Below are 24,377 nucleotides of genomic sequence, written 5' to 3'. Positions count from 1 at the left end.
GACAACGAGACTCAGTGTAGACAAGCAACTTCTCAAAGGTCACACAGCTGGAGGGTGGCTGAGCCAGGATGAAGACCTAGGACTCTAAACCTGGTGCCCAGTAAATGAGAAAATCTCTGGGGGTTCAGGATAGCTTCCTCCCAAGAAATCTTTCTCCAAAGGTTCTAAAAACAATGACAGATCCATCTTTCATAAAGCAAACAAAACTAGCAGCCCCTTCATTTTGGGGTGCAGGGGGAGGGATAGGATAAAGGTTAGCGAAGCTCCAGGGCATCCCATTTTAATCCTACATATTTATAAGGCAATTGCCAGCACAGCACCCCAAACCTAAAGAACCATACACAGCTGTCTCCGTGGGGCATGGCGTGTCCCTGGATGTAAAGATTTTCCAATGTGCGCTTACAGGCCAGTAGCATCATTCTCAGTCACAGGTTAAAGGGCAGCTAGGCCTGGCCTGCTAGGCACCACCGTGAGAATCTGCTGAGCTTTCCAACTAGTTTATCTGTTGTTTGCAATAATAATCATAGCTAATAACCGCTAAAGCTGAAAGATGCCCTGAAAAGAAGGGGCGTTGGTGGCAAGAGTTCTGATTTGAGGTCCCCTGATCCTGGCACAATCTCCTTCCCCAGTCGCAGGAATCAGGAGACTCCATCTGTAAACACAGGCTCAAGCTATGTCTCCCAGCCCCCTCTTTCAACCAGGTGCCACCCTCTGCTTCTCTTCCATAGACAGCCTAGAGCTGCCACATTCCCTTAGGATCTGTGCCCTCGGGCCTGGCTTAATTTTTTCCTCTCCAGAGGCCGACAAAGCCTAACTCGTTACTGGATGCCAGTTCCTTTGCCTGACTTTCAGTGACTCCTACCTGACCCTGGGGTTTTCTGTTTCTTGTCTCAGCACTAACATTTCTCATTCCTCCACAAGATGAATTGCTCACTCCAGCCAACTGAAGCATGCTCCTCTTGACACAGTTAACTCTAGGCACATGGTTGGTGCAAAAAAAAAAAAAACAAGCATTATGTCAATTTCATTGATCAACAAAAGTGCGGGCTCCACAGCAAAGTCAACTTGATAGTGCCTGGGCCTCTGAGTTCAAGAGCCTTCTAGACAAACGGCTCTGAGCTGAAACATGAGCATGGACACATAGGCCTCCCTCCCGGTCCGATGAGATCATTAGGATTCTTCGTTGTTGTCCCTGAGCATTTTCCTGCCTCATTAATGCACGTGTAGCCAACACAATAATAATCATAGCTAATAACCGCTAAAGCTGAGGACTTTCCTGAGCCAGGCAGTGGCTTTAAAAACTTTCAAGTTTTCACACAGACTCTCGTTGAATAATTTGTTTTTCAGATCAAGAAACTGAGACTTACTATCACATTTGGGATTAAGTTTAAAAAAAAAAAAGAGAGAGAGAGAAACTGACACTTAAAGCTGTCAAGTATTTCACAGCCAGCAAGTGGCTAAGTTGGAACTTGAACCCAGGCAGTCCAACCCTGGGATCCTGTGCCCTTACCCATGATCCAGTGTTGGCTACAGGAAACTAAAGTGTACACGTTTTCAACTATAGTTTAAATGGGTGACATATGTTTCCTATATTTTCCCTAGGTGACTTTCAGTTTGGGGGTATTCTACTTACACAATCTCTGGAGCTAGATATTAACTGAGAACAAATAGAAATTAACGAACTCTGAAAAACATAAAACATGAGCAACATGATGTCACCGCAAAAGACAAATCAGCACACAGCCTTCTTTTGACTGTATTTTGCTAACAGTCCAGGAGCTAATAATCAGCCTGAACTCAGCAGTGCTCTGTTCCCTTGGGAGACGGACAGACACACGCAAACACACACACAACCCCCCCCTTGGGAGACACACACACACACACACACACACACACACACACGAGTTACAGAGTTGGTGGTTGTGCCGCCCTGAGCCTCCTGTCAGCCAGTGTGAGGAAGGGACCAGATGGGTCAGGCAGAAAGGTGCTGGGTCAAGGGAGGAGGGGGCAGCCGGGGGCGCGCGCACGCTCTGGACTCGTGCACCCGCCAAAACGGATGCGCGCGGGGCACGCCGGGTTGAAGGGTGAAGGGCGAGGGGCGACGGGGACAGGGACGGGGACGCAGGCAGCCCTTTCCCAGGCGGTAGCGGGGGCGGTGGTGCTGTCGCCCTTTTAAGCTGCGGCTTGACAGGAGCGGCGCCTCCCGTCGGTGGATGGGTTACAATGGGAGCAGCTCCACAGGCCTCCACACAGCTCCCGCCAAGGCCACCTCCGTGCCCCTTGCCATTTTCCAGCCGCGCTCCCAGGAGGCTGGAGGAGGCGGGGAGAGGCGGAGCTGGGAGAGCTCTGCAGGGCGGCCCCGCGGGTGGTCGCGGCCGTGACAGCGGCTCCGGAGAGTCTCCCGTTCCGCGCCCCTCCCGCCGGAGATGAGGGGAAGATGTCCGTGTCCCGGCTCAAGGCCAAACTGAAGTTGCTGGCATCTGTCTTCCACAAGAACCAGGAGCCCGCAGCCGCCGGCTCACGCTCCACAGCAACATGACCCTGAGGCGCCCTGCCGAGGCCTCGCGGGGCAGGGTGAGGGCGGAGAGGGGGCGCCTGGAGTCCCGGAACAAACGGGTGCCTGCCCGGGAGAGACCCCGGTTCCCCGCCCCTTTCTCCCGCGACTAGCCCGGCCCGCCCCCGGGACTGAGGGAGGCTTGGGTGGGAGGAGGCGGAGGCCGCGTCTCTCCGGCTCCTGGCGGGGGGCTGGCTTGGGGGCTGCCGGCCCCTCTCGGCCCCTGTCGCCGCGCCCAGAGGTGGGAGCCCGTGGTGGCCAGAGCCCTCTCGGGAGCCAGGGTCGCCCGAGTCAGCCGGACTGCTCCGGGGACCGCGACAGGGCGGTGCAGAGCGGCTCCGGCGTTTTTTGAGCCCGGGCGGGGAAGGGAAAAGGCCTTTAAGCTTTTCGGTGTTTCGGCCGGGCGCAGTGGCTCACCGTAATCCCAGCACGTTGGGAGACCCAGGCGGTCAGGAGTTGGAGACCAGCCTGGCCAACATGGTGAAACCCTGTCTCTACTAAAATATACAAAAATTAGCCGGGCGTGGTGACAGGTGACTTAATCCCGGCTCCTTGGGAGGCAGAGGCAGGAGAATCCTTTGAACCCGGAAGGCAGAGGTTGCCGTGAACCCAGATCTAGCCCTTGCACTCAAACTTGGGGGATAAGAGCGAGACTTCGCTCAAAAAAAGTTTTCTTTTTCTTTTGTTTTTTTGTTTGTTTGTTTTGAGACAGGGTCTTACTCTGTCACCCGGGCTGGAGTGCAGTGGCGCGATCTTGGCTCACTGCAGCCTATGTCTCTTGACAGTCCACGGGTTAAAGCGATTCTCCTGCATCAACCTCCGGAGTAGCTGGAATTACAGGTGCCCGCCACCACGCCTGGCTAACTTTTGTGTCTTTAGTAGAGACGGGGTTTTACCGTGTTGGCCAGGCTGGTCCCAAACTCCTGACCTCAAATGACCCACCTCTGCCTCCCAAAGTGCTGGGATTCCTTCAACCCAATCAAGTTGACACTCAGTATTAACCATCACACGTGTCTTCAGAATTGTCACTCTTTTCTGCTGGGGCCTCCCTCTCCTGGTTTGCAGACTCATGCTCATCCTGTGGCACCAGGGTGGGGAGATGCTGGCAGGAGAGCTTTCTAGCTCCTGAGTTATAAGGCAGACATAGTGTCTCTTTCAAGATTTTGCTGCTGTGTTGAGTTATATTAAAAACATTGTCTTTTTTCTCTGGTTTTCACACTCATAGTAAGAGGCCATCAAGACAGGCTTCCTATATCAGAGGGTGATCCTTACCAACAGTAGCTGGGAGAAGTACAGTAAAGAATGTTAGATTGTTCTGGAAAAAAGTGGTCCCTCCATTATTTGGATTGGGTCTGTGGCTTTGTCAAGCCCAGCAGTCTGATTCCGTCTGCTTTGTGTCTTCCAGCATGTCCCTGTGGTTTTGGTTCACTCAGGGTATTCTCCTTGTATGTGTTATTTTTCTGCTGCTGCGGCAGACTTATTCTTCTTAATAAAATACTGTCATTTTGATGGGATTTTGGAAAGAGGACCAGGCCACATCCTGAAAAGAAATTCATCTTAGGATTTCACAACCCTAACTCACTTTTTGTTTTGATTAAATTACTTACCCTTTTTGAGGGGTGGGGGCTCAGCTTTGTCGTTTGTAAAATGAAAGAGAGTAACTGGGCTGATGGTTACAGACATGGATGCATGTCAGAATCACCTCAGAGAGTTTTTTAAAAACAGATTCTCCCCGGCACTTTGGGAGGCAGAGGTGGGCAGATTATGAGGTCAAGAGATCGAGACCATCCTGGTCAACATGGTGAAACTCTGTCTCTACTAAAAATACAAAAATTAGCTGGGCGTGGTGGCAGGCGCCTGTAGTCCCAGCTACTCGGGAGGCTGAGGCAGGAGAATCGCTTCAACCCAGGAGGCAGAGGTTGCAGGGAGCCGAGATCCTACCACTGCCCTCCAGCCTGGTGAGAGAGCAAGACTCCTTTACAAACAACAACAACAAGGAAGACAGATTCTCTGGGTAGGCTTTGAAATGAGCATTTCAAAAATGCTCTTTCAATCACTGATGCAACCAAAGTCTTTGGAACTGCTAGGCTAAGTATATATTCTTTAGATACTCAAAATATAACAATTTAGAGAAAGGAAGAAGGTGTGAATTACGTGTTGGAAGCTGCTGCTGGCTTCCTTTTTCCATTTAGATTTTAGAAGACAAAGAATGTCTAAAGAGATGCAGATTTAAAGGAAATACAAGTTAATTCTGCATGGGTATGTTTATCTACATGGCATTCTCCAGCTCACTGATCCAGAAGAGTTCTAACACCCTCTGTGATCATGGGTTTGTTTTTCTTAAGTATTCCTCCATCAGCGTATCTGAGAACAGATGCTTAGAAAGTGCTGAGACCTTTGTTGGTCTTACTGGATCTCCGGATCCTAGTTTCTTGATATGTTACATATTCTGGGTTCTAACCTGAACTGGCCTTCATGATTAAAGATGCATTTATATACTGTACACTGGCCAGGAAGCTTATCTTTTGAAATTTGTCCAAACTGGGTATGAAGGCCCTTCCTAAAACCCCATTAAATTCAATTCTAAACTCGATGATCGTCAATTGTGTCAGTTGGTAAATTCTGTCTTGTAGAGAGGTATTTTGTAGTAAATAACTTGTTTTTAAAACTAAAATTTGCCTTTTAGTGAGGTGGTAATCATTTCATAATTCTTAGTTTTGTGAAGTGTCTATAAATCACACATCTGATCTTTTAAAATGAAAGGCAATTGAATTTATGTAATGATTCAGGCTTTTCAAAGTTAAAAAGGTAGTTATTTTAAGGAATGGATAATTGATTATATTTATTTTTTATAAAATAAGTTATTGATCTTATACACATAGCCATGTAAGTAAAATGTTTGCTTATTTTAAATTAGATTCCGTTTTAACGTTGTTTTCAGTTTTGCTTTATATTTGACTTATATATTTTATATTTATCTTTGATTGCTTTTTTTATTCCTAATTCTTCTATTTTCTGTTCCGTTTTTAAAAGCTGATGACTGTTGTTTGTCAAACCAGAGTTGGATTTAAAAATAAACATTTAATGTTAATAAGCTCTCTGGTAGCGGCACTGCAGTGACAGATGGTTGACAGTTTGTCCCTAAAGCTATGGCACCAGTCTCCTAATGGACTTAGCCTGTATTCAGCCTGTGTAACCCTGGCAGATTCTTTCTCTGTTTCAGAATGGGACAACAGAGGAAGTGACTTCAGAAGAAGAGGAAGAAGAGGAGATGGCTGAAGTAGGATAAGAACGACATTTCATAAATGTCATTTTTGATTTGAGTAATTCCATGAATCTCCTTTGTAAACTACTATTAATGTGCAATAATTGAAAGCACATTGTATTTGGAATGCAATATAATTTCTCAACTCCAACTTTACCTCTAACCGATGACACGCCTTTGAGCAAATGCTTTATATGAATTCTTTGGATTTGATTTCATGGAAAACAAAAGTCCTTAACTTTTACCACCAAAGTTGTGTTTATATTTAATAGTAATCAGTCCTTAACATGCATTCGGTTATTTTTAGGAAGAGGAACTACTACGTTTAAAAAATGTTATGTTTGCATAAAAGGAGAATTTGAGAACATGTTAGGGACTATTCACCAGAAGTAGTGAAACTGTCTCGTGTTGAAAAATCATCAAGGAATTTTCTCTCAGTCTGTTTTATGCTGCTATAACAGAATACCAGAGACTGGGTGATTTATACAGAACAGACATTTATTTTCTAACAGTTCTGGAGACTGGGAAGTCCAAGATGAAAATACCAACATTAATGTCTGAGGGCCTTCTTGTGGCATCCTCCCATGGTAGAAGGCAGAAGGGCAGGAGAGCAAGCTAGTCCCATGTGTGAAGCCTCATTCATCACGGCCTTAATCCCATTAAGGAGGAAGGAGCCCTGTTGGCCTGATCTCCTCTTAAAGGTCCTACCTCTTAATATCATCACATTAGAAACACCTGAATTTTGGAGGGAACACATACAAATGGTAGAAAATTTAGTAGAGCAAATTCCAATGACATTGAGCCTAGGCCAGTTGTCAGTTCTGGGTATAATTTCAGATGTTTTCAGGCTCTGAAGCTTTGCATTTACATTAAAACCTTGGAACAAAGATCTTTGTCTCTGCATTGACCAAATAGAAGGCATGTGAATTTTATGGTCTTGATTGTTTTAAAATATATTTTCTGTTTGGGGTCTTACAATTAATTCAGACTTTCATTTTCTTAGTTTGGAAATTATTAATCTAAAATATACTTTAAAGTGCTTCAGAACTGAAGAAGTAGTGTTGTAGACTTGTTGTTGTTTGTTTGTTTGAGACAGGGTCTCGCTGTCACCCAGGCTGGAGTGCAGTAGCGTGGTCACGGCTCACTGCAACCTTGAACTCCCAGGTTCAAGCAATCCTCCGGAGTAGCTGGGACTAACGGCAGGTGCCCCACGTCCAGCTAATTTTGTGTGTGTGTGTGTGTGGAGTCTGAGTCTCGTTCTGTTGCCCAGGCTGGTCTTGAACTCCTGGCCTCAAGTGATCCAGCACCTCGGCCTCCCAAAGTGCTGGGATTACAGGTGTGAGCCACTGTGCCTGGCTGTAGGCTTGTTTTATGAGTCTGGGAGGAAAATACTTCTTAGAATTGTCCAATTAGAATGAGAATTTGTTTCAATGTTTTTATACAGTTTAGCTGAGGTGGAATAAACTGCATGAAAACGTTAAACTTTTTCCGTGGGTCAGGCGGCCATTGTACTAAAGATCATGAACGCTTTTGTTTTCCCCTCACAAGATAATGAACAAGGGACCGCAACTTTGAGGGAAATCTAGAAAGGTAAGAGACTAGACGTTGGAGATGTCAGATGAGGACAGGTGAAAAGCAGATATTCTAGGCTCCTGAAAGAACATGGGAACAGGCCCAGAACAACCTTGGACATGGTGTGTTTGGGTGCATTGGATGCTTTTCTTTTGAGAAGGAAAGTTGATGTGTTGAAGTCATGGAAAGCAAGATTGGCCAGAAAAGGCAGATGGTTAAAAGTCTTGAATTCGAGATAGGCATGTGTTTCTATTTGGTGTGATTATTGATATGAAGACCTTGAGCAGCGAATAGTGTGCTGAGGATATTGTTTTAGAAATATGTGTTGAATTCTGTTTGCGATGTGCTGATTAATACTTAGGTGGAGAAGTTTTGTGTGAATGGGAACATGACTGAGGTTGAAGGTATAGGAGGAAATACAGACCAAAGGCATTTTGTGAGCATGGGAGGAAAACAAGCATAGGATAGAAAGTCAGGGCTGAAAGGTGCACACAGGGAGAAGGGAGCTTCATGACATATGGAGTCATGGGCAGAGTTTGAGTGGAGGTAGTCAGTAACCTGCTCTAGAAATCAGTGAATTAGCCGGCTTGGGAAAAAAAAAGAATCGAAATGAGTATAAACTACTCCTTTAGAGTATTTGGCATTTGAAGTGGAAAAATAATTTAATTGAAAAAAGGATTTTTAAAAATCTGCATATATTTGTATATGTGTAAGAACAGATAGTATGGGAAGGGAGGGAGCAGAATGATGTGCATAAAGGTGTTGTTCTGGGGGGTACTGTTCAAATTCTTTTTAAATTATTATTATTTTTTGAGATAGAGTCTCTGTTACCCATGCTGGAGTGCAGTGGCATGACCATGGCTTGCTGCAGCCTCAAACATTTGGGCCCAAAGGAGCCCTCTATTTCAACCTCCTGAGCACCTGAAATCAAATTCTTTTTCTGACTCATTTTTTGGTTATTAACGTCAATAGATGCTTTCTATATAAAACCATAAACTGAAATTAGGGAAAGCACCAAAAGTCTCCAGAGATAACAACTAAAATTAATTGAAACGAACATTTCAATATAAGTTCTTCTGGTCTTTTTCTGTGCATATTTCAGCATAATTGAAATTCTTTCTACTCCTTTGTGTATTCCATTTTTCATTTCAAAGTTTTTTGATACAGGAGAAATTATGCTGTGTTGGTATTTCAGTGGCCTCTTAATAGTTCATGGAATTGAGTTAACTGTTTTGCTATTTTTGCACATGCAGATTTTGTCTGTGCTTTTGTGGTTGCAAGGTTGCAATAGGTATCCTTATGCCTAAATTTGTGTTTACATCTTAGACTAGTTTCTTGGAATACAATTCTAGAAGTCGAGTTTCTGCAACAAACTATGAACAGCTAAGGTTCTTGACACCTGCTGCTAAACTGTCTCAAAGGTTCCTCTTAAGAGGAGATTTAAAAGATGCCTTGGCTGGGCGTGGTGGCTCATGCCAGGAATTCCAGCACTTTGGGAGACCAAGGTGGGCAGATCACTTGAGGTCAGAACTTTGAGACCAGCCTGGCCAACATGGTGAAACCCTGTCTCTACGAAAAAGATAAACAAATTAGCTGAGCGTGGTGGTATAGGTCTGAAACTCAGCTGCTCGGGAGACTGAGACATGAGAATCACTTGAACCTGGGAGGCAGAATTTGCAGTGAGCAGAGATCGCCCCACTATACTCCCGCCTCGGTGACAGAGTAAGACTCTATTTAAAAAAAGGAATAATAAAGAAGTAAATAAAGAAATGATGGCTTATTTATTAATAGTTATGACTTTGTAAAGCTTTTAAATCTGCTTTACACAGAGTCTAACTTTTAAATAACATATAGTGTATAAAAGGTAGGAGCCTCATGAATGGAATGTGTGGGCTTTTTCTCTCTCCCCATAGGGTAGATATATTCTGTTTCTTGTTCCCCATTGAATCAAGAATAATTTAACTTTTGCATAAGAAAGTGCTGACGAAAAATAGGTTGAAAAAGCTAACATTTTTCTTCTTTTTGCAGGATATAGAAGACTGAGATCACTGTGAGATGAAAGAAGAGCCTATTAGTGGGAAAAAGTTGGAGGATGAAGGAATTGAAAAAGAAAATTTGGCAATATTAGAGAAAATTAGGAAGACTGAAAGGCAAGACCATTTAAATGTGTAAGTGTGTATAAATAGCTAGAGCCTGGACTTTTTGGTTAAGTAATTATAGTTGATACCTGGCAATTCGTGAACCTGCCGAATTCAGCTGCTCTCCTCCTCCATTCCTGCCTTAGTGGTAGATTCAGTCATCTGTTTATTGGTTTGGAGACAGGGTCTTGCTCTGTCGCCTGGGCTAGAGTGCGGTGGCACAATCATAGTTCACTGTAGCCTTGATGTCTCAGGCTCCAGCGATCCTCCTGCCTCAGCCTCCCAAGTGTCTTGGACTATACGCATGTGCCACCACACCAGGCTTTTTTTTTTATTTTTAGTGGAGATGAGGTCTCACTGTGTTGACCATGCTGCTCTTTAACACCTGAGTTCAAGCGATCCTCCTACCTCGGCCTGCCAAAGTGCCAGGATTACAGGCATGAGCCACCGTGCCTCGCCACGGTCATACATTTTCTTGCCCAAGGTTATCTTTCTCATCTAAGAATAGCCACTTTTTACCCTGTTCATCTGCTCTTCACATCCTGGAACCACCTGCTGATCCCTGTGTATGCCCCTTTCCGGCCTGTTTATGCTGTTTTCTCTGCTTACCTTCCTTCTGTGGCATCTGTATACTGACATTCATTCTCTCCTACAAAACAACTCAAATTATTTCTCCTTCAGGAAGCTGACTTTGGTCCATCCTGCTCTGACCAAACCAAAAGTTATTCTTCTCTTTTTACTTAACATCTCTTTTATATGAAGCGGCAGGATGTGAAAGGAATATTGAGTTTGGTGACAAACATACCTTTTTTGGTTTCACTTTGCTTAACTGTGAAATATGGATAGACAGTACATACCTTTTGGATGACTGCTATGAAAAATAGATGAGAATGATGTGTGTATGTACATGAAGCGCTCAGACAGAGTAGGGAAATGTCAGATGATAGTCTGAACACTTACTACTTCCTGTCTTCTATTAGAGCTATTTACCAACTCCATGAAAGCCGAGGACAAGTTACTTTGTCTTGGGCACAGGTTCTCCAAAACAGGGAATGAATTGTTAGGCCAGTAGATGCCAAGTGTTGAAACCAGATAAATTACTATCCCTCCTTCAGTCTTAGTTGTATATCAATGTAATTAATAATTTTTCATAGAGGAAAGATATTTAGACAATTTCTCATATCTTGATTATTTAAAAAACTAACTGTAGCATTTGAATTAATGTTACTGTACTTTCTGTGTCTTGTAATCGATTCTAGTTTGAGTTATCTTCAAAACAAGTGTAAATTATTGAACACTTTTGCATGACCGATACTATGCCAAGTACTTTATACTTTATATATCTTCTGATTTAGTCTTCATAGCCGCTGTGTGAAATAGGTGCTCTTCATATTTTAGGGATGGGAGAAACTTCTCATATTTTATAGATAGGAAATGAGCTCATGGTTACATAGCTAGGAAGTAATACCTTTGTAAACTTGATTTATATTCTTTTTCAGAGTATAGTGCAGTCTTTAAAACCTTTAGTTTCACATGACCAAAAAGTAGTTCCATTTCTATTTAGTCTTAGGATAAGATATCAATATGTTTTCCTCTTTAGAGAAGTCCCCGCACTGAAAAACTGAGACCAGTTGCGTGTAGGCACACATGGTTCTCAGAGTCTCCATGTGTGAACTAGACCGTCTGTGTAATATTCTCACTTGTAGTCTTATGGATGGAAGTCTTTTTTAGTTAGTAATGTGTCACCTTGAGTATCTTCAAGTATTTTCAGAAATTGCTGGGATTTGGAATAGACTCATACTGAATTCTCTGCTATCATAGAGTCCATGGTGGTCGGAACATGTTGGTTAGAGTTTTTCAGATGATAAGAAAGAAGAAAGTTATCAGACTTGTGTCTAGTTTTATATTCTGTTGAAACTTCATAATGCTTCATTTAATTGGACTTTTTTTTTACTTCTTAAAATGTTGAGTGATGATCCATGCTTATTGCAATCTTTTTCTTTTTTTTTTCTTTTGAGATGGAGTCTCGCTCTGTGGCCCAGGCCAGAGTGCAGTGGTGCCATCTCAGTTCATTGCTACCTCCACCTCCCAGGTTCAAGAGATTCTCCTGCCTCAACCTCCCGAGTCGCTGGGACTACAAGCACGTGCAACCATGCCCGGCTACCTTTTGTATTTTTTTGGTAGAGATGGGGTTTCATCTTGTCCCCCTGACTGGTTTCAAACTCCTGACTTCAAGTTATCCACCCTCCTTGGCCTCCCAAAGTGCTGGGAATGCAGGTGTGAGCCACCATGCCCGGCTACTGTAATCTTTTATATCAGGTTGAAATACTTTAAATCTTAAAATTAGTTGGCTCAGTAGACCCTGGTAAAAAGTGACTTTTATGTTTCAGGCTGCTGTGTCTGGGTCAGTGCAAGCTTCAGATAGACTTATGAAAGAGCTCAGGGACATTTACAGATCACAGAGTTACACGACAGGGAAGGATCTCTAAATCCCTGCTCTTCTTCTTATTCTTTTGCTCTTTTCTGTTGTCAGATTATGAATGTCATTTCTTAAAAGTGGACTAAAATGGAAATGTTTACTAGCTTTATTTTGTGAAATTCAAAGGCAACCAAGTTCCAAAAGATGTAGAGGGTAAGACAGGATGAGTTTACTTGTTTTTTGGATTTAAAGAAATGTTTTTATAGCTCCATCAGAATTGTTTTTGTCATTTTCCTGATAGAGTGAACTCTTACATGATTTCTATCTTCTAGCAAAAAGCTCAAGCTTGAGCAATATTGCTTGGAAAGTAAATGAGAGTAATATATTTCGTTATACAGAGAATGATTGCCAAGTTGACTTTTATGACTTTTCCCCCAGTTTTGAAAGCAAAACAATCAACTCTTATTGTAGAGAAGGTTATGTTATGACTTTTAAAATATATAGGTGGAGTACACCTATAGTCCCAGCTCCTAGGGGTGCTGGGAGTCTGAGGCAGGAAGATCGTTTGAGCTTGGAGAGGTCAAGGCTGCAATGCGCTGTGATTCCACCATTATATTGCAGCCTGGGTGACAGAGCGAGACACCCTGTCTCTTAAAATGAAACAAAACAAAAAAAAGGGGGGGTGGGGGTGGAAATCATATTGGACATGTATGTATAGGACAGTTGTGGGAAAATACTGATTTTTTTAGTGATTTAACTTTTCATGGTTCTATCCATGGAAGATTGTTCTCCTCGAACCCCTTGGCTAATAATGCAAGTTTAGGAAAGCATATTAAACTTCTTTTAAATTCTTGAGAAAATTACATACATGTGACTGTTTTGCTTTAGAATGACTGCAAACTCTGAACCCCCTTATTAGATCTGATTTAGGCTATTATCATCTCTTTTGGACATTTATTTTAAAGGAACTGGAAGCTATAGTGGCCTCTATTTTTCCTGGGAATATAGAGCAGCTTAAGAGCTTCTCTTTCTGGAACTTACCCTAGGTGCTCTATTATAACTTTCAGACGGGTTCATTTTTGAATTAGTTGAAAAAAAAAAATCTTTTTGTTTGAACTGTTTTTTGTTTTGGGATTCTTAGGGTTGACCCTGATAGTCCTTTGCACAGTGATCTTCAGATCTTAAAAGAAAAAGAAGACATAGGAGATATTTTGCTGAACTTACCTTTTAAGGTAAGAAAATTGTTAGGGGACTCTATATTTTTCTAATGGGGGTGTATATTTGTACAAGTGTTTGGGAAACAATTTGGTAAAGTGGAAAATACTCATATACTATGGTTCAGGAATTTTGTGGATATATACTCCACAAGAAAGGAGTACGTAGGCACCCGGAGACAGGAATGTTCAGAGCAGCATCTTTTATAATAGCCCCAAACAGAAAATGAAGAACTGCTGTATTCATAAAATGGCTTACAGCTGAGTGGGACCAGCTGGGCGAACCTTGAACACTATGTTAAGCAAAAGAGACCAGACCCACAAAACCTATTTTGTACAATTTCTTCTATATAGAGCTCAAAAATAGGCAAAACTAATGTTGGCTTGGGCGTACATTCTTAGTAGAGGCAATATCACCTGCAGTGGAGTGAAAATGGGTCCTTAGAGTGAAAGAAAATCTTACCTATTATAATGGTCTGCTGCCTTCCAAAGGATCATATAACATAAACCAACATACAATATATCTGTGGTGTTGAAATTCCACCACAGGAGCATGGGGTAGAATTAGGAAGAAAACTTCTAAAAAGGCTTCTTAGGGGTACTAAAATGAAAAGAAAACTGAGAAACACTTATTTCTGGATTCATACTTGAGCAGTAAAACTATCAAGAACAAAGAGGTGATTCCATAGAGGTTACGGTAAGGAGTCCATCCAGGCGAGAGGTAAGGAGGTGTGACCTGAAAGGGACTTCTGTGGGCATCTTGGATACTGGTTGGAATGTGTTTCTGGACCAGGTTGGTGGCTACATGGGAAAATAGTTTACAATAACTTGTTAAGGTATACTTTAAGGTGTATTTCTTGTACTTTTCTGAATGTATGTGTTATATTTAATAAAGTATTTTTAAGATGCTAAAAATAAAGGTTACAAAGTAATAATAGTGGGATCTAGAAGAAATGTTAATGATCTAATACGGAATCTAGATGGGATGTAATGGTTTAAAATCTATGGCTATATGAGGTATTTTGATGAAAAAAACAGACATAAAACCATACTTTGTTGTACTTACTCTAAGGATGGTAGTAGTTTTCCAACAGCTTCGAACTTAGCTGTTTGTGTATATTTTTGCTTGAGGATATATCTTATGATTAAACTTTCTTGAAATGACCCTAATGTCAGTATTTTCTCTCACTTTTGTTGTCATAGAAACTATTGTGGTTGTCAACTGGATTGTCTTCCTAAAGTATGAATCCGGTATATATTGACTGAAGTTGCTAATGGCTACTTCTTTACGGATTCATACGGGGGACCGCATGAAGCACACAGGCCTAAAACAAAAAACAAAACACAAAAACACCAGGAACGTATCTTTCTTTTTTAAAACATTAAATCATACGTCCATATGCCCAACACCAAACTGAAGAAATGGAACCTTTGGCTGGGCTTGGTGGCTTATGCCTGTAATCCTAGCACTTTGGGAGGCCAAGTCAGGCAGATCACCTGAGGTCGGGAGATTGAGAGCAACCTGGCCGACATGGTAAAACCTCGTCTCTACTAAAAATACAAAACAATTAGCTGGGCGTGGTGCGGGCGCCTCTAATGTAAGCCCTGCTTTGTGGGAGACTGAGGTGGGAGAATCACTTGAACCCAGGAGGCAGAGGTTGCAGTGGGCCGAGGTTGTGCCATTGCACTCCATCTTTGATGACAAAATATATATATATATATATACACACACACACACACACACACACCCCCAAAAGAAATAGAACCTTATTGGTACCTGTAGCTTCCTTTGTGCCCCTCCCTTGTCACGTCCTCTGTGGGAGGTATCTTCAAGGGAATATGAAATCTTGACCAGGAAACTGGAGGATTCGTGACTACAGGTGTTGTTTTCATTATTTTTTCCTACTCTAGCTAGAACTTCAGGGAGGGGACGATCTGGGAGGTAAATGACTGAAATTCTATTGGATTTGTGTTTGTGGCCCATGGCTCCTGATACCAGAAAGAAAGGCCTTTTTCTGGGGTTGGAGTATTTCTTAAGAGTCCTGGTAAGAATGTGATTGCCTTGAGTTAATTGACCTTCTGAAGAGGACCTTAAACTGAATTGCCAAGTTATTAGTATCGGGATTCACAGACTTTGGAGAATAGCAGGTATGACTCGGAAAGATGTACAGGAAGGAGCCAGAACAATATATATTTATAGTCTCTGATGTCCACAGTGACAACTTGAGTGTCATGAATACTAAGCAAAATGGAACTGGAGATAAACTATAACACAAAGATGGGAGTGAGGGCAGGAGGGAATGCGACCTCATCAGCTACTTGGTAAATCCGACTTGCTGTGCTTTTTAAGGAAGTTGTCTTCTGTTGTTACAGGCAACATCAGAATTACTGAATTGAATTCTGAGGTAGTATTTTAAGAAGGGTCTATTTAGATAAGTTTAGGTTCATTTAGAGAATAAACTAGGATTGGGAAGAGATTCATTCTAGTCCATGACCTAGGATACCTGGTGAAATTGTGGATTTGGAGAGGAAAATATGGGGGTTCATGATAGCTTGTCTTCAACTGTTTGAAGGAGTATGTATATGGAGGCTTTAGTTTTTATTTGTTTTTGGTGAAGACCGAGCATAAAACTAGAACTAGTAAGTCAGATTACAAAGAGGTGATTTTCTACCCAATATAAGGAAGTGACTTGTAACTATTTAGACCCATCTAGTGATGTAGCCTTTGAAAAAAAGAATGTTCTTCATCCTTAAGTAAAGCTTACAAGGCTGAGATGTTAAATAGGAAGTCAGATAGCTTCATGAGATTCTTGTAGAGCCTGAGAGTCTGGTTCAGAGTTAATATATACAAAGGTAACTCAAACTTCCTTTGAACAGTCACCCTCAGCCTTTTTCTCCCCCTTCCTGAAGAACTCTTTTTATTTCTCTAAGATCTGGATTCTTGAGTTCCAGGGTACAGTTTATGGAATAGAGTCCCCAGGTTTTGATGTAGAAGAGTTACTCTGAACAGTTTAAAATGAATTCATTCACCCATAATCAATTAAGGTGTTCTATAGTCACTCCCTAGGGATTCACATATTTAAAGATCTAAATAATAGGAGGTTAAATGAAGTTGTACTTTACCAAGCTTTACATCAACCTCTATACTTTTCATTCTGTCTGTTAAATTATAGATAAAAGTGAGCTACTTCATTTGAAAGTAGATTATAATCATGGTCATTAAGTTGGTATCTTGTGTCATTAAGTTGGTATGTTGTGGATAATCTTACATTTCTATTGTAAGTTAGAAAAAGATTTCCTCTTATCTTTCATCTTCTGTCTCATCTTCCTCTCTTCATATATTTTTATCAAGTCTGATGATGTTTGTGTTTTAATTGGGCCAATTAGTTATTGCTGATACTTGGGTTCGAGTCTACCATCTTATCGATGAGTCATTCCTATTAGTTTTTCTTGCTTTGTGCTCCATGTTGTCTTTCTTTTAGATTTTTTGATGACTCTAGTTTTCTGCCTCTGTCAGCGTAGTTCTTATTCTTCTTCATTACCCTATAGTTACAATATGTCCTTGATGTGTGAAAGTCTAACATAAACTTGTAGATTCATATTTTTTTCCTTTTCCTTGTCAATACAAGAACCTTAGCACACTGTGAGTTCATGTCCTTCCTCCCAAATATGTGCTGCTGTTTTCGTATATTTCACATCTATACTTATCTAAAACCCTACACATAATTATATAATTAGTCAATATTCACTTAGATTTACATGCATATTAGCTCTTTTTCATGCTCTTTAGTCTCCACATTTTCATCGAGGATCCTCTTTCTCCTCTGAAACTATCCTTTAATACTTCCTTTAGTGTGAGTCTGCAGATAGAAAAATTCCTTTATTTTTTATTTTATTGTCAAAGAGTATTTTCATTAAGTGTAAGTTTATAGGTTGGCAGTTTCCTTTATTCAGCACCTTGAAGATATCATTCTCACATGCTAGCTTCCGTGTTTCTCTTGAGGTGTTTTTTGTGGTTAAATCTTGTGGTCTTTGATCAGTCTTGGAAAATTCTCTGCAACTGTATCTTCAGCTATTGCTTCTGTCCCATTCTTTTTTTTCTTCCAGGGCTCTACGTATGTTATAAACTTTTCAATATGTTGCCTTTTGTTTTCTCTATTTTCTACATTTTTGTCTTTCTGACCTTTTTCCAGTTTACTGAATCTCTCTTCTGCTAGGTTCCTGCTGTGGTTAAACTTATCCATTAAGTTATTAATTTCAGTTGTGATAGTTCTAAATTGCAGAATTTCATATGGTTCATTTTTATAATTGGCATTTCTCTGCCGGGTTTTCAGTCTTGTCCTGTGGTTCGTTGCTCATGTTCAGCAGAGTTATTTTAAAGTGTGTCTGCTAACTCTGTTATCTCCATCACTTGTGGTTTTGTGTCTGTTGTTTACTTCTCTTGTTTTCTGTTATGTCATCTTTCCGTCTCATGTGGCTTTTTATTTTTAGTGATAGACATTATATATGAAAAATGGTAGAACTAATTTGAAGCCTTGGATGATATTCTTCTCCAGAGAGGATTTACATTTGCCCCTGAAACAGGCTTGGAAAGTAGCAACCCAGGACTGTCTTATCCAATCAGGGACTGAGATAATTCAAGCTGGCCTCATTCCCTCTCAGGGCAATTTGCAGTTTGTTCTTCAGGTTCCCAACCTAAGGAGTGGGAGACTTACTTAGCAGGGCCTCTCCTCCGTGGATGCTGAGCTCCAATGTGTATCTCCCTGTGAGCTCTGTGAGGCTGTGAGTTCTAGCTCAGCTTGTTAACCTCTTCTTTGTCTCTTCTGTCATTGGAAGAAAACCTAAGGGGGAAAAAGAAGACCCTGTTCTCTGGTGTTCCCTTTTCTCAGCCCTGTAATCGTTACGTTTTGTCCACCTTTCTAGTTCTCAGTCAGAAGACTGATCTAAGTTACCTAGTCTGTCATTATTGGAATGGTTCCTTTATATAGTTCTATTGAAGTGGAACCCCTTCCTGTGTTTTGTAAGTTTACCAAAACAGTGTTCTGCTTGGACCTGATTTTAACTTCATTTTTATTTGCTTTAGTTTTCTTTCATTTGGTTTGTGGTGCCAATCTTACCTTTGTGACTCTCACCTATTGTCTGATAATAATGTACATATTCTTTATAGATTCTTTTAAAATCTTCTAAATAGTATAGCATTAAGGATGTTCTTAAAATTAATTAAACTTACTTATTTGCTTTTTAGGATAACTTTCATTTGATCCTCCATTTGTGTGAGTGGTGTTACCTGTTCTCGCAGGAGGGAAAGTGTTAAGTGTTGACTTTAATTTTTTTTTAATTTTTGTATAGAGATGAGGTCTCACTATGTTGCCCTGGCTGTTCTTGAACTGCTGGGCTCAAGCGATCCTCCCACCTTATCCTCCCAAAGTGCTGGGATGACAGGCGTGAGCCACTGTGCCTGGCCTATGTTTTGTTTTTTCATTTTTAATAAAGTGTGCACTAGAATTCATTTGGAGAGACAGTCCCAGAGTTTCTGATTCAATAGGTCTGTGGTGGGACCTGAGCATTTACGTTCTTTAGAAGTTCCCAGGTGAAGTTGATGCTGTTGTTCTGGGGCCCACATCCGGAACCGTCATCAAGCATTATGTTGCTGATAGATAGGGCTTTTAGTGACTCAACACACACACACATATACATATTTATACATACATACATATATATACACATACTCTTTTATCATAAAAACCAAGTATTTCTCAATGTAAATTGTGATTGAGGGTTTAGAGAATGTTACGATTACCGAGTGTTCCCCACGTGCCTGTGATCCTAATTAGTACTTCTAGGAATAATTATGGGCAATCTCATGGATGTATGGAGCTGGCTACTTATTGTTAGAGGTGATAGTTACAGGTTAGTATTATCCAATGGTAATTGTCTTGCAGTTTTACTGAAGTTTCTGTTGCTTCTTTTCTGTGGCTGGAAGTCTTACAGAAGTAGGGAAAAGATCACACTTTGCTAGGTTAGTTATGAAATGTTCCGGAGACCCTCAAAGTATGAGCAATTTAAAGTAACTTGAGGATTTTCACTCAGCTGACTAATTCTACTATGTGACATAATCCACATTATGGTGATTAAAATCTAAATATACCCCGCCCTTACTTTGATGATTTATATGTTTGAGGTAGTAATAATTGCATTTAGATTAAAAATATGAGCAACCACTTCAGACTTCAGAACTTTCTCCAGAAGAGCTTTGTTCCTACCGTTATTTTTAGTTATATTTGCTTTACATACTTATATATGTGTTCTGGGGGCTAACATCCTGTGAAGAATCATTTCTGTATAATCAGAATTTGTATTAACTGTGGTGTTGATACTACAGAATAGTTATCTGGACATGATATCCATCTGTAAAAGCTCAGAGAAACAAAAAGAGTGTTGTTGTTGTTTTATAAAAAACCCTTAGTATCACATATGGATGTGTTGAGCTCATTTTGAGTTCTATCACACAGTAAAGTAATATTGTTTTATGTATTTATTCATTCACTCATTCACTGAGGCAGAGTCTTGCTGTGTTGCCCAGGCTGAAGCGAGTGGTACAATCACAGCTCAGTGGAACCTCTGCCTCCGGGGCTCAAGCCATCCTCCCACCTCATCCTCCTGAGCAGCTGGGACCACAGGCATGTGCCACCACACCCAGCTAATTTTTGTATTTTTGATAGACACAGGGTTTTTCCATGTTGCTCATATTGGTCTCAAACTCCCGGGCTAAAGCGATCCACCCCGCTCAGACTCACAAAGTATTACGATTACAGGTCTGAGCAACTTACGCGGCCCAATAATCTTTGTTAAATTTTTTCATTTATTTATGTATCTTTTGCTGTTGCTTTTCTGTTTTTCTTTTAATTTTTAAATTAAAAGATTGTACAATATTGTTTTTTAAGAGTTTACTTACCTGATACCTGCAGCCTAATCTTTGCCATATCTCCCAAAATGCTCTATGAGTGCCAGTATAGTGATATGTTAGTACATATTTGTTTTCTGGGGATTTCAAGGTTTGTGGGAAGCCAGGATCAAAATGTCTTTTACCGAAGGACTTCTTGGAGCCTTGAGGCTATTTTCTGTTCTTCCCAAATTTGTTTAATAATGTACCTGACAGCATCTCAGAGGATGGTGTCCTCTGGCTTACTCCCTTGGAAATGCTGCTCTGTTGGAAATCCAGAGTTCTGAGTGATTCCCGTGTGTTTTCTGCTGCAGAGCAGAAAATGCTGAAGTGATCCCTTAGTGGGCAGATGTTAGAGGTCTCCTTTTGACAGGTTGTTATGAAATTGATCACAAATATACTATTAGCGTGAGTGGAAGTCCTTGGTTGGGTGTGAAGCAGAATTATTTAATATTGTGTACTGTTTTATTGTGTTACCTTTAAAGCTTCTCTAGACTGTTTTGGTTTAGGCAGTAAAATTGCTATAAAAAGTACTTTTCTTGGCACAGAACCTCATAGTCAGTTTTGGATGTTGAATGTTAGGTTACCCAGCGAAATACTTACGTATACAAAATAAACACAAGGCTGAAAAATACTAAATGTTTAACCCTTGTGTCTCTTGATCACCACACCAGCCTTTTACTTGCCACCAAGCCATAGTTCTTTTGTTTTTTCATAGTTGAATGTCAAAATGTCTTTTTAATGAAGCCCTTACTGATTGGGGAGAAAAGACATAAGTATTGTGCTTTAGTTTTATGTGACGGTTTATAAAATTGTATATGTTGACTCAGTATTCCCATAAGCACGGGAAAAGGAAGACAGGTCATTTTATGTACAGAATCTCATTTGAGAGGAAAAAAAAAATGATCAAACAAAAGATTTGGACAAAAATCTGCAAATTCAGAATAAATGTATGAAAACATTTTCAAATGTGATTATAAAATGGACGAGTATAGCTTTCAACATTTTGTTGTAAGAATCACAAGAATGTAAGTTTATGATCTTAGTATACCACCTAGAATCAAGACAAATACTTGAAGTTATGAATCATGCCATTTTTAATTTCAAAATCCATTCCATAGTTTCTTCATTGATTCTTTTTTGCCACAGTGTGTTATGGTCCTTGTTATTTGGATGAATAATTTGAATACTAAGTCAGCTTGTGACCTCCCCAAATAAATCTTCTGATTTGTAGTAAAGTGTTTTTCATTATACCAAATGCCAGCTATATAAGAGGAGATTAAAAGTACTAAGTATTCTAAGTACTCCATTGATTACCAAATGCTAACCATGGACCTGGCACAGTGGCTCATGCCTGTAATCCCAGCACTTTGGGAGACCGAGGTGGGCAGATCACTTGAGGTAAGGAGTTCGAGACCAGCCTGGCCAAGATGCAAAACCCCATCTCCATCAAAAATACAAAAAATTAGCCAGATGTGGTGGCACATAACTGTAATCCCAGCTACTCAGGAGACTGGGGCAGGAGAATCACTTCAACTCAGGAGACAGAGGTTGCAGTGAGTCGAGATTGCACTACCACGCTGCAGCCGGGGTGACAAAGATAAACTCCATGTAAAAAGAAAGAAAAAGAAAAGCTAAGCGTGGACGTAATTTCTTTGAGGTTTAAAGCTGCAAAGAGTTACTCTTCATGAAGTAGGTTGGATCCCAGCTGGGCAATGAAATGTGAGTGGGGTTTGGTCAGCTGGTGGAAGTTGAAGGAAAATTATTAACGTAGGTGACAGGTTAACACAATCAGGTGTCTAGGAAAGAGAATGAGAGATTCAGAGTGTAAGACACCAGTTGAAGCTATAACACAAGGAGGACAAGATTCATGTCGAAGGTTTGTAGGAAATAGTGCTGGCGTAATATCTTGTACTCAAACAGTTCTGTGGGTTGATGACAGATCTTTTTTTTTTTTCTTTTTTCTGGTAGGTCAACTATTATGCCTGAATATTCATCTATCTATGTAACTGGTTGAGAAATAGGGGAGTAACAGTAAAGAAACTGTCTTACAATAAATCTGGTGGCAGCAGAAGAGAATATGAAACACGTTGCCCTCACAGAGCCTTGAAGAGTGTGACAGTAGTTGAGGGCCACGCTGTTGTCTTAGAGTGAAGGGAGGAGAACCTACGTTGGTTTGGTAGTCATGGAGGTGGAAGGAGGAATGAAATGTGAAAGCCCATTGGCAGCAGAATCAAAATGGCTTGGTCTTTGTAGTCCACTATTAAGTGAGGAGGAGGAATTATTGGCTGACTTAGGAAGAAGTAAAAAATGTGAAACACCAATAAAATGCAAAGCTTGTGATTTTAGTCAGGGTAAAACTTAAGCATTGTGTGATTCTAGATAGATTATTCAGCAGTTTTGTTCCATGTATTTTATATCCCATATCTTCTAGCTATGACCCTATTTCTTTTTTTTTTTTTTTTTTTTTTTTTTTTTTTTTGAGACGGAGTCTCGCTCTGTCGCTCAAGCTGGAGTGCAGTGGCCGGATCTCAGCTCACTGCAAGCTCCGCCGCCCAAGTTTACGCCATTCTCCTGCCTCAGCCTCCCGAGTAGCTGGGACTACAGGCGCCTGCCACCTCGCCCGGCTAGTTTTTTGTATTTTTTAGTAGAGACGGGGTTTCACCGTGTTAGCCAGGATGGTCTTGATCTCCTGACCTCATGATCCTCCCGTCTCGGCCTCCCAAAGTGCTGGGATTACAGGCTTGAGCCACCGCGCCCGGCCTATTTCTTTATTTCTTCACATAGCCAAACATTTTCCCAACTGACAGCTTTATTGTGATACAGTTTTTATGTGATAAGCCTAACCCTTCAAGTGTACAGTTCAGTGGTTTTTAGTATATTCAGAGTTATGCAACCATTACCACTACCTAATTTCAGAACATTTTCATCTCCCTAAAAAGAAATCCCGTACCCATCAGTAGTCATGTACCTGTCTCCCGCATGCTTCATCCTAGCAACCTGTGATCAAATTTCTCTCTCTGTAGTTTTGCCTGTCCTGGACATTTCATATAAATAGAATCATACAAAACGTGGCATTTTGTGACTGACTTTTCTTTACAGTGATTATAAATCAAATGCCTGAAGAGGCTAAGCCTAGGATAGTGTTTGCTGTACAACTTTGACAACTGAACTTTTTTATAGTTGAAAATATGACTGTGTCTGTATATGTGGCATATTATCTTAGACGACCCTTACTTGGATTATTAAGAATTTTTTCTCCTAGTGTTCTTGAACTGTCTCAATATTCAGCAGGAACCCTTTGGAGACAAAGAGCAGTAAGAATGTGGAACACATATTGACAAAATGAAGGTAATTTAATACAGTAGTAGAGTCGACCACTTTCCAGTGTCACTGCTGCTGACACTGTGTGTTAAGAAAAGTTTACTGACCTTACTTTTGGTGGAGGTGCTAGAACTACTTCTGTCTTGTGTTCAGATTTCAACAAACCTTTGCATAGGTATTATGTGGTTGTACAAATGTACTTTCTTTTGACCAGAAAATGCAAAAACTTCCTTTCTTCCCACTTTCTGAGACTCTGCAACCTTAAAGGAAGAGTGGAGTGCTTTAAAGGAAAGGTGGTGGTGGCTGGGTAATGGGTAACAATGTCTACTGTATACTTCCTTTCCCAAAACAAGTCCCTGTCTACTGTCAGAGTTTCCAAAATGTGAAGATCAAGTGTGGTGTTCACTAATTAAAGATCAAGTGTGGTGTTAACTCATTAACTCCTGACTAGACTTTGAGTGGTTGTGGAAGCAAAATCTCAGTGAAGGCCTGGATGTTCTAATTCTGTTAAATCAGTGAGTGCACATTCTATACAATACTCTTTTAGTCCAGTGGCAGATTTAAGCAGTGGGAAATAGATTTCTATGTTTCAGAAATTAAATACACAAAGAATCAACATTTTTAATCCCGTGATACTTTACATGAGTTTAATGTTTTGGAGAGTTTATCTTGTAGATTTTCTTTCCTTTCCATTAAACTGTTACTTTCAAAAGTCCCAGAGTTTGGGGAAAGCAAGTGGGAAAGACACTGGCTTGGATTCTCCAGGATAAGGGAGTGAAGAGGACTTCTTTCCCTCATTTTATTATTCAATAATGTCATCATAACAATTATGAAGGTGAATGGTCTACAGTAGAAGTTTTTAGATGGCTTCTCTGCAAAATAATTTGGTTTAGTCAATGCAAGGATGCCTTTGGTTAGCTGGAATGGAAGATGTGCAGGCTAGAGTGC

The 24,377-nt window shown here is 40.8% G+C and overlaps 1 protein-coding gene and 1 pseudogene across 1 annotated transcript in view; both read left to right on the top strand.

Moving 5' to 3' along the window:
• Nucleotides 1–2,339: 2,339 nt before the first annotated feature.
• LOC698672 (golgin subfamily A member 8C) overlaps nucleotides 2,340–24,377 on the top strand; it is a 47,351-nt gene continuing 25,313 nt past the window's right edge. Inside the window, exons 1-3 of the mRNA XM_077939080.1 lie at nucleotides 2,340–4,512; nucleotides 5,778–6,520; nucleotides 9,420–9,559. The gene's annotated coding sequence lies outside the window, so the exon portion shown is untranslated. The remainder of the gene's footprint in view (nucleotides 4,513–5,777; nucleotides 6,521–9,419; nucleotides 9,560–24,377) is intronic.
• Nucleotides 9,447–24,377, top strand: part of LOC144329760 (uncharacterized) — a 32,992-nt pseudogene continuing 18,061 nt past the window's right edge.

Source organism: Macaca mulatta, chromosome 7, assembly GCF_049350105.2.
Source record: "Macaca mulatta isolate MMU2019108-1 chromosome 7, T2T-MMU8v2.0, whole genome shotgun sequence".
NCBI lineage: Eukaryota > Metazoa > Chordata > Mammalia > Primates > Cercopithecidae > Macaca > Macaca mulatta.
This window is presented reverse-complemented; position numbering and strand designations above follow the sequence as displayed.